Here is a 10,000-nt window from a genome sequence, read left to right on the forward strand (position 1 = left end):
GAATATAAACCAGGGAAAAGACGAGGAGAATAGTGAATATAAACCAGGGAAAAAGCGAGGAGAATAGTGAATATAAACCAGGGAAAAGACGAGGAGAAGAGTGAATATAAACCAGGGAAAAGACGAGGAGAATAGTGAATATAAACCAGGGAAAAGGCGAGGAGAATAGTGAATATAAACCAGGGAAAAGACGAGGAGAATAGTGAATATAAACCAGGGAAAAGACGAGGAGATGGGTGAGTATAAACCAGGGAAAAGACGAGGAGAATAGTGAATATAAACCAGGGAAAAGACGAGGAGATGGGTGAGTATAAACCAGGGAAAAGACGAGGAGATGGGTGAGTATAAACCAGGGAAAAGACGAGGAGAATAGTGAATATAAACCAGGGAAAAGACGAGGAGATGGGTGAGTATAAACCAGGGAAAAGACGAGGAGATGGGTGAGTATAAACCAGGGAAAAGACGAGGAGATGGGTGAGTATAAACCAGGGAAAAGACGAGGAGATGGGTGAGTATAAACCAGGGAAAAGACGAGGAGATGGGTGAGTATAAACCAGGGAAAAGACGAGGAGATGGGTGAGTATAAACCAGGGAAAAGACGAGGAGATGGGTGAGTATAAACCAGGGAAAAGACGAGGAGATGGGTGAGTATACCCCCCTAGGACATTTCTATCTGTTCCTTACATTGCATACAGGTGTTTCCTTCACAGAGAACAACAAATCTAATTACTGCATGGAGATGATTCATTCAAAAGAAACACGCACTTGTCTGTTAATTCATGTTTGATATGTTTGGATATTAGGATTTAGATGTCATCAACTCTCTCAAGACTTTGGCTGGACTGATCCGGCCTTGAAGCTCTGTAGCTGGAAAACGATGATTCTGTTAGCGTCTTATAGCTGGAGCTTTGTCAGTCTCCTCAATAGCTTCCGTCACTGTGTGGGTGCTGCCACCCTCCCTGGTCAGTAGCACTAGGCTTTCTGTATAATCCCATTACCACAGAGCTGTTCCACATGCTATAGTTCTACACATTCTATAGTTCTACAGCTTCTGTAGTTTTACAGCTTCTATAGTTCTACAGCTTCTATAGTTTTACAGCTTCTATAGTTCTACAGCTTCTATAGTTCTACAACTTCTATAGTTCTACAGCTTCTATAGTTCTACAGCTTCTATAGTTCTACAACTTCTATAGTTCTACAGTTCTACAGCTTCTATAGTTCTACAGATTATATAGCTTCTATAGTTCTACAGCTTCTATAGTTCTACAGCTTCTATAATTCTACAGCTTCTATAGTTCTACAACTTCTATAGTTCTACAGTTCTACAGCTTCTATAGTTCTACAGATTATATAGCTTCTATAGTTCTACAGCTTCTATAGTTCTACAGCTTCTATAGTTCTACAGCTTCTATAATTCTACAGCTTCTATAGTTCTACAACTTCTATAGTTCTACAGCTTCTATAGTTCTACAGCTTCTATAGTTCTACAACTTCTATAGTTCTACAGTTCTACAGCTTCTATAGTTCTACAGATTCTATAGCTTCTATAGTTCTACAGCTTCTATAGTTCTACAGCTTCTATAGTTCGACAGCTTCTATAATTCTACAGCTTCTATAGTTCTACAACTTCTATAGTTCTACAGCTTCTATAGTTCTACAGCTTCTATAGTTCTACAGCTTCTATAGTTTTACAACTTCTGTAGTTCTACAGTTCTACAGCTTCTATAGTTCTACAGCTTCTATAATTCTACAGCTTCTATAATTCTACAGCTTCTATAGTTCTACAGCTTCTATAGTTCGACAGCTTCTATAGTTCGACAGCTTCTATAATTCTACAGCTTCTATAGTTCTACAGCTTCTATAGTTCTACAGCTTCTATAGTTCTACAGCTTCTATAGTTCTACAGCTTCTATAGTTTTACGACTTCTGTAGTTCTACAGTTCTACAACTTCTATAGTTCTACAGTTCTACAGCTTCTATAGTTCTACAGCTTCTATAGTTCTACAACTTCTGTAGTTCTACAGCTTCTACAGTTCTACAGATTCTATAGTTCTACAGTTCTACAGCTTCTATAGTTCTACAAATTCTATAGTTCTATAGCTTCTATAATTCTACAGCTTCTATAGTTCTACAGCTTCTATAGTTCTACAGCTTCTATAGTTCTACAGCTTCTATAGTTCTACAGCTTCTATAGTTCTACAGCTTCTATAGTTTTACAGCTTCTATAGTTCCACAGCTTCTATAGTTCTAAAGATCCTGGTACATTCAGATTTTGTCCTCCAATAGATCACATTCTCTCTCTCTCTTTCCCTACCTCTCTCTCTCTCTCTCTCTCTTTCCCTACCTGTCTCTCTCTCTCTCTCTCTTTCCCTACCTCTCTCTCTCTCTTTCCCTACCTCTCTCTCTCTCTTTCCCTACCTCGCTCTCTCTCTCTTTCCCTACCCCTCTCTCTCTCTTTCCCTACCTCTCTCTCTCTCTCTCTTTCCCTACCTCTCTCTCTCTCTTCCCTTTCTCTCCCTGTCTCTCTCTCTCGCTCTCTCTCTCTCTCTCTCTCTCTCTCTCTCTCTCTCTCTCTCTCTCTCTCTCTCTCTCTCTCTCTCTCTCTCTCTCTCTCTCTCTCTCTCTCTCTGTCTCTCCTCTCTCTCTCTCTCTCTCTCTCTCTCTCTCTCTCTCTCTCTCTCTCTCTCTCTCTCTCTCTCTCTCTCTCTCTCTCTCTCTCTCGCTCTCTCTCTCGCTCTCTCTGTCTCTCTCTCTCTCTCTCTCTCTGTCTCTCTCTCTCTCTCTCTCTCAATTCAATTTCAATTTGCTTTATTGGCATGACGTAACAATGTACATATTGTCAAAGCTTATTTTGGATATTTACAATATAAAAATAAAATTAGAATCAAAATTGTCAACGGGACAACAGTAACAACAATAACCAAGTGTCAAAATAACCATACATTCAACAATAACAATAAGCATATAGTAGAGTACATGTGCAGGTTGATTGGTCTGTCAGACACTGTCCCTCAACTTATGGCAGGCAGCAATGTATTGCGCTGCCAACCCACAGCTCTCTGCGTCCTCCCCCAACAGGACGGGTAGCCTACTCTCATCAGAGAGGTGTTTGAAACCTTAAATAAGGGTTTCAAATTTGGGGAAATTACACTCTCTAATTGTTTTATATTTTTTGACATTTTGTCAGGAAATGCAGCTCTGTCTCAGGTTCTGCTGTTGTGCAGTGGTTGCACAGCCTTTCCTCTACAGGGAGCCAGGTTTTCCTGTGCCTACCCTTCTCATTGGCAAGGCTGTGCTCACTGAGCCTGTACTTTGTCAAGGTTTTTCTAAGGTTTTGATCAGTAACCATGGTTAAATATTTAGCCACAGTGTACTGTCGATTTAGGGCCAGATAGCACTGCATTTTGCTTTGTGTTTATGCTTGTGTTTCCCAATAAGCAATATAGTTTTGTTTTGACTGTGTTGTAATTTGGTTTATCCTGATTGATTGGATGTTCTGGTCCTGATGCTTCAGTGTGTTAGTAGAACAGGTTAGTGAACTCAGCCCCAGGACCAGCTGGATGAGGGGACTCTTTTCTTTGCTCTTTTCTTTGCTCTCTCTCTCTCTCTCATCTCTCTCTCTCTCTCTCTCTTTCTCGCTCTCGTTCTCTCTCTCTCTTTCTTTTGCTCTCTCCCTTTCTCTCTCTCTCTCTGATATTCTCTCTTTCTCTTTCTCTCTCTCTTTCTCTCTCTTTCTCTTTCTCGTTCTCTCTCTCTCTCTCCCTTTCTCTCTCTCTCTCTCTCTGATATTCTCTCTCTCTCTTTCTCTCTCGTTCTCTCTCTCTTTTGCTCTCTCCCTTTCTCTCTCTCTCTCTGATATTCTCTCTCTTTCTCTCTCTCTCTCACTCTCTCTTTCTCTCTCTCTCTCTGTTAATTCTATAATTAACAGAGATAATAATTTATAATCTATAATAATTCTCTCTCTCCTAAGTTTGTATTTTTCTCTCTGGGCGTAGTTTGATTTGTGATGAGGTCATTTTATGATGTCACTTGGAAATTTCCCTCTAAAATGTCTCAGCTGTTTATGAAAACATAGGAGTGGCTGAAATGTTGAGAACTTATTCCACTCAAGAGCCAAAGACACCTCAGTATGTTTCCACAGTTACAGTCACAGAAATATAACTCACTATGTTTCCACAGTTACAGTCATAGAAATATAACTCAGTATGTTTCCACAGTTAAAGTCACAGAAATATAACTCAGTATGTTTCCACAGTTACAGTCACAGAAATATAACTCAGTATGTTTCCACAGTTAAAGTCACAGAAATATAACTCAGAATGTTTCCACAGTTAAAGTCACAGAAATATAACTCAGTATGTTTCCACAGTTACAGTCACAGAAATATAACTCAGTATGTTTCCACAGTTACAGAAATATAACTCAGTATGTTTCCACAGTTACAGAAATATAACTCAGTATGTTTCCACAGTTACAGTCACAGAAATATAACTCAGTATGTTTCCACAGTTACAGTCACAGAAATATAACTCAGTATGTTTCCACAGTTACAGTCATAGAAGTATAACTCAGTATGTTTCCACAGTTACAGTCACAGAAATATAACTCAGTATGTTTCCACAGTTACAGTCACAGAAATATAACTCAGTATGTTTCCACAGTTACAGTCATAGAAGTATAACTCAGTATATTTCCACAGTTACAGTCACAGAAATATAACTCAGTAGTGCTGTTTTCATGTCAGCTTAAGGATTCTCCCAAACCCATTGAATCTACAGTACAGTAGACTCTTAAATATAACTGCTTTGGACTGTTGGGATAGTGTTCATCCAACTGCGGTGCACTTCTTAACTGGAGTCTGCCAGTATATGTTTATTCAGCTGATGGATGTGGTTGATTAGGCTAGTCAGCCATCACGGTGACTGCTTTTCTGCCTTTGACACGTCACTAATTATGTTGGGTTAATTCATTTGAAAGGGAGTTAGCCACCCCCCCACCCCAGACACCCACCCTGTCTCACACTCCTCTTTTCTCTTCGTTGTCTTCACCTGAATGTATCGAGTCCTCCACCTGTTTGCCTCGCCAGTCTCTAGCAGGCGGGCTGTCTCCCAGGCCCACGTGGTGAGGGTGGGCTGGTTCTCGGGTGTGGAGGCCAGGGCTCTGTGATGTAATGGTGAGGGTTGGGCTGGTTCTCGGGTTGTGGACGCCAGGACTCTGTGATGTAAGCTGTACTGGTGAGGGGTGGGCTGGTTCTCGGGCTGTGGAGCCCAGGGCTCTGTGATGTAATGGTGAGGGTTGGGCTGGTTCTCGGGTTGTGGACGCCAGGACTCTGTGATGTAAGCTGTACTGGTGAGGGTTGGGCTGGTTCTCGGGCTGTGGAGGCCAGGACTCTGTGATGTAAGCTGTAATGGTGAGGGTTGGGCTGGTTCTCGGCTGTGGAGCCCAGGGCTCTATGATGTAAGCTGTAATGGTGAGGGTTGGGCTGGTTCTCGGGCTGTGGAGCCCAGGGCTCTGTGATGTAAGCTGTACTGGTGAGGGTTGGGCTGGTTCTCGGGCTGTGGACGCCAGGACTCTGTGATGTAAGCTGTACTGGTGAGGGTTGGGCTGGTTCTCGGGCTGTGGAGCCCAGGGCTCTGTGATGTAAGCTGTAATGGTGAGGGTTGGGCTGGTTCTCGGGCTGTGGAGCCCAGGGCTCTGTGATGTAAGCTGTACTGGTGAGGGTTGGGCTGGTTCTCGGGCTGTGGAGCCCAGGACTCTGTGATGTAAGCTGTACTGGTGAGGGTTGGGCTGGTTCTCGGGCTGTGGAGCCCAGGGCTCTGTGATGTAAGCTGTACTGGTGAGGGTTGGGCTGGTTCTCGGGCTGTGGAGCCCAGGGCTCTGTGATGTAAGCTGTAATGGTGAGGGTTGGGCTGGTTCTCGGGTGTGGACGCCAGGGCTCTGTGATGTAGTGGTGAGGGTTGGGCTGGTTCTCGGGCTGTGGACGCCAGGACTCTGTGATGTAAGCTGTAATGGTGAGGGTTGGGCTGGTTATCGGGCTGTGGAGGCAGGGCTCTGTGATGTAAGCTGTAATGGTGAGGGTTGGGCTGGTTCTCGGGTGTGGACGCCAGGGCTCTGTGATGTAATGGTGAGGGTTGGGCTGGTTCTCGGCTGTGGAGCCCAGGGCTCTGTGATGTAAGCTGTACTGGTGAGGGTTGGGCTGGTTCTCGGGTGTGGAGGCTGGGCACTATATAAGGAACAATGTGTCATTTGGGACCAGGTCAGTGCTCAGTCACCGTTCGTAACTAACCCATCTGTCTAGTTTTTACAGCACGAATATTTCACTCACAATTTTATTTTACCCAATTCTTCTTCATTAATGTGACGTGTTAATGGACATTATTTTTGATTGCTTATTAGAACTCTTAGGTCCTCTGTCAAAGGTTCATCAGGATTTTGTAGCTATTTGAATGTATTTGTTGTTGCAGTGTGTCAAGCTTAGCTCAACCAATCAGTGTGGTGATTTATGCATCATCTTGAGGTGACAGATTTTATGTCCCTAATGCCCTTTTAAATAGCTTTACTGTCACAATGTGCTGCCTAATCTCATTCATTTACTGTTAAAATTAAGCGCTTCGTAACACTAAAACTAGTGGCAACTGAGCTGTCACCACCTTCAAGGAAACAAAACTTAACTTTTCGGGAGTGTTCTGAAACAGTCCTCCTCTTCTGAAACATTCCTCCTGAGGTGTTCTGAAACAGTCCTCCTCTTCTGAAACATTCCTCCTGAGGTGTTCTGAAACAGTCCTCCTCTTCTGAAACATTCCTCCTGAGGTGTTCTGAAACAGTCCTCCTCTTCTGAAACATTCCTCCTGAGGTGTTCTGAAACATGACATGGTGTGTTGCGACAACACATAATCAAGAGCACTAACCCATAAAAGGTTGAAAACAACTATGGTGTTTCCAGTCCTGTGTAGTGCAGAATTACATCCCTTCTTCTGGAGTTTCCAGTCACCGCAGATGGGAGTCCCACCTCTTGTTGTGTAGTCCCTGTTCTATATGGTGTTTGTGAACTCCTCATTGGTCCTTCCAAAAGGTCAAATTGACAGTATTATACTAGTACGATAATATTAGAGTTCAACATTTTTTCAAGACATGATTTTGAAGCTGTTCTGTTCTTTGCAAATGATCAAATGACGAAACACGAGCAGGACTTTCACATGTGTATATCGATAAAGACAATTCAAAGATCTGTAAGGTATTGATCATATGCATCAAAATCTATGGAAATATGGCATTATATTTCACATTAACATTAAATGGAGAAAGAAAAATACAGGCATTGACTGCTAATGTTTAGGAGTAGTACTCATACACAACATGTACAAACACTTCAGCCCAGGACTCAATACAATCCACCAATCATCCATTAGCCTAATGTCTCTGACCTGAGTCGTTTATATTTAAATAGATGCTACATGGCATGGAAGCTTGGTCGGATTAATTGAATCACATTACAGTTGAGTTTAAGATATGATTGACAGTTCAGTTGGCATTAGTCTGCCATCATTGTCTTGATCGGCTTTGGTTAGGATTTGCCCAGCTGCTGGGTAATCACGTACGTTGTTCTGTAGGGAGACAGAAACAGGAAATAATAACGAGCAATAATGATAGTACATACTAGTAATGTTATCAAATGCTATCATTTGTAATTTTATGCAATATGAATATACAATTATTCAACATATCAATAGCATAATGCATATGTGATTAAACTATGCAAATATTGCAAAAAAACGGACATTATCAATGTCAGAAGTTGGATTCAATAAATAGTGGTGTGGTTTGGTCGGCCAAAACTACAGCAGGCCTATTGCTAGTGGCTATTCAATGTAGCATATAACCTGGTAGGCCAAAACTACAGCAGACCTAATGCTAGTATTATAACCCAGAAAGTAGTACCCTTACAGTACATTATAATACACTATACCTTACAGTACAGTACAATACGCTATACCTTACAGTACATTATAATACTATATATCTTACAGTAGAAGACACACTATACCAGGGACAAGACATTTCACAAAACATTCTACAAACAACATACTTCTCTCTTTCTCTCTCTCTCTCTTGCTCTCTGTGTGTGTCTCTCTCTCTGACAGAATTTCTATAAATTACAATGACACATCAGCACTATGACCAATGTTAGAGACCGTACTGTGTCAGGTTCATCAGGGTACTGCACGCTGCAGATAGTCGTGAATAGATCTGGTTTGATCCATTACGGTCCTAACGTTCCACAACACCCGACTGAAGTCAGCCACGGTCAGTCTAGGTTGTCTATACTGTATACCCGGGGTGTCCCGGTCAGTCTAGGTTGTCTATACTGTATACCCGGGGTGCCACGGTCAGTCTAGGTTGTCTATACTGTATACCTGGGGTGCCACGGTCAGACTAGGTTGTCTATACTGTATACCTGGGGTGTCCCGGTCAGTCTAGGTTGTCTATACTGTATACCCGGGGTGTCCCGGTCAGTCTAGGTTGTCTATACTGTATACCTGGGGTGCCACGGTCAGTCTAGGTTGTCTATACTGTATACCTGGGGTGCCACGGTCAGTCTAGGTTGTCTATACTGTATACCTGGGGTGCCACGGTCAGTCTAGGTTGTCTATACTGTAAACCTGGGGTGTCCCGGTCAGTCTAGGTTGTCTATACTGTATACCTGGGGTGCCACGGTCAGTCTAGGTTGTCTATACTGTATACCTGGGGTGCCACGGTCAGTCTAGGTTGTCTATACTGTAAACCTGGGGTGTCCCGGTCAGTCTAGGTTGTCTATACTGTATACCTGGGGTGTCACGGTCAGTCTAGGTTGTCTATAATGTATACCCGGGGTGCCACGGTCAGTCTAGGTTGTCTATACTGTATACCTGGGGTGTCCCGGTCAGTCTAGGTTGTCTATACTGTATACCTGGGGTGTCACGGTCAGTCTAGGTTGTCTATACTGTATACCCGGGGTGCCACGGTCAGTCTAGGTTGTCTATACTGTATACCTGGGGTGTCCCGGTCAGTCTAGGTTGTCTATACTGTATACCTGGGGTGCCCCGGTCAGTCTAGGTTGTCTATACTGTATACCTGGGGTGCCACGGTCAGACTAGGTTGTCTATACTGTATACCTGGGGTGTCCCGGTCAGTCTAGGTTGTCTATACTGTATACCTGGGGTGCCACGGTCAGTCTAGGTTGTCTATACTGTATACCTGGGGTGCCACGGTCAGTCTAGGTTGTCTATACTGTATACCCGGGGTGCCACGGTCAGTCTAGGTTGTCTATACTGTATACCTGGGGTGCCCCGGTCAGTCTAGGTTGTCTATACTGTATACCTGGGGTGTCCCGGTCAGTCTAGGTTGTCTATACTGTATACCTGGGGTGTCCCGGTCAGTCTAGGTTGTCTATACTGTATACCTGGGGTGCCACGGTCAGTCTAGGTTGTCTATACTGTAAACCTGGGGTGTCCCGGTCAGTCTAGGTTGTCTATACTGTATACCTGGGGTGTCACGGTCAGTCTAGGTTGTCTATAATGTATACCCGGGGTGCCACGGTCAGTCTAGGTTGTCTATACTGTATACCTGGGGTGTCCCGGTCAGTCTAGGTTGTCTATACTGTATACCTGGGGTGTCACGGTCAGTCTAGGTTGTCTATACTGTATACCCGGGGTGCCACGGTCAGTCTAGGTTGTCTATACTGTATACCTGGGGTGTCCCGGTCAGTCTAGGTTGTCTATACTGTATACCTGGGGTGCCCCGGTCAGTCTAGGTTGTCTATACTGTATACCTGGGGTGCCACGGTCAGACTAGGTTGTCTATACTGTATACCTGGGGTGTCCCGGTCAGTCTAGGTTGTCTATACTGTATACCTGGGGTGCCACGGTCAGTCTAGGTTGTCTATACTGTATACCTGGGGTGCCACGGTCAGTCTAGGTTGTCTATACTGTATACCTGGGGTGCCACGGTCAGTCTAGGTTGT

The 10,000-nt window shown here is 43.7% G+C and overlaps 1 protein-coding gene across 1 annotated transcript in view; it reads left to right on the plus strand.

Annotated features, from left to right (window-relative positions):
• LOC139550095 (microtubule cross-linking factor 1-like) overlaps positions 1-10,000 on the plus strand; it is a 205,335-nt gene that overhangs the window by 92,244 nt on the left and 103,091 nt on the right.

Source organism: Salvelinus alpinus, chromosome 23, assembly GCF_045679555.1.
Source record: "Salvelinus alpinus chromosome 23, SLU_Salpinus.1, whole genome shotgun sequence".
In the NCBI taxonomy this organism is placed as follows: domain Eukaryota; kingdom Metazoa; phylum Chordata; class Actinopteri; order Salmoniformes; family Salmonidae; genus Salvelinus; species Salvelinus alpinus.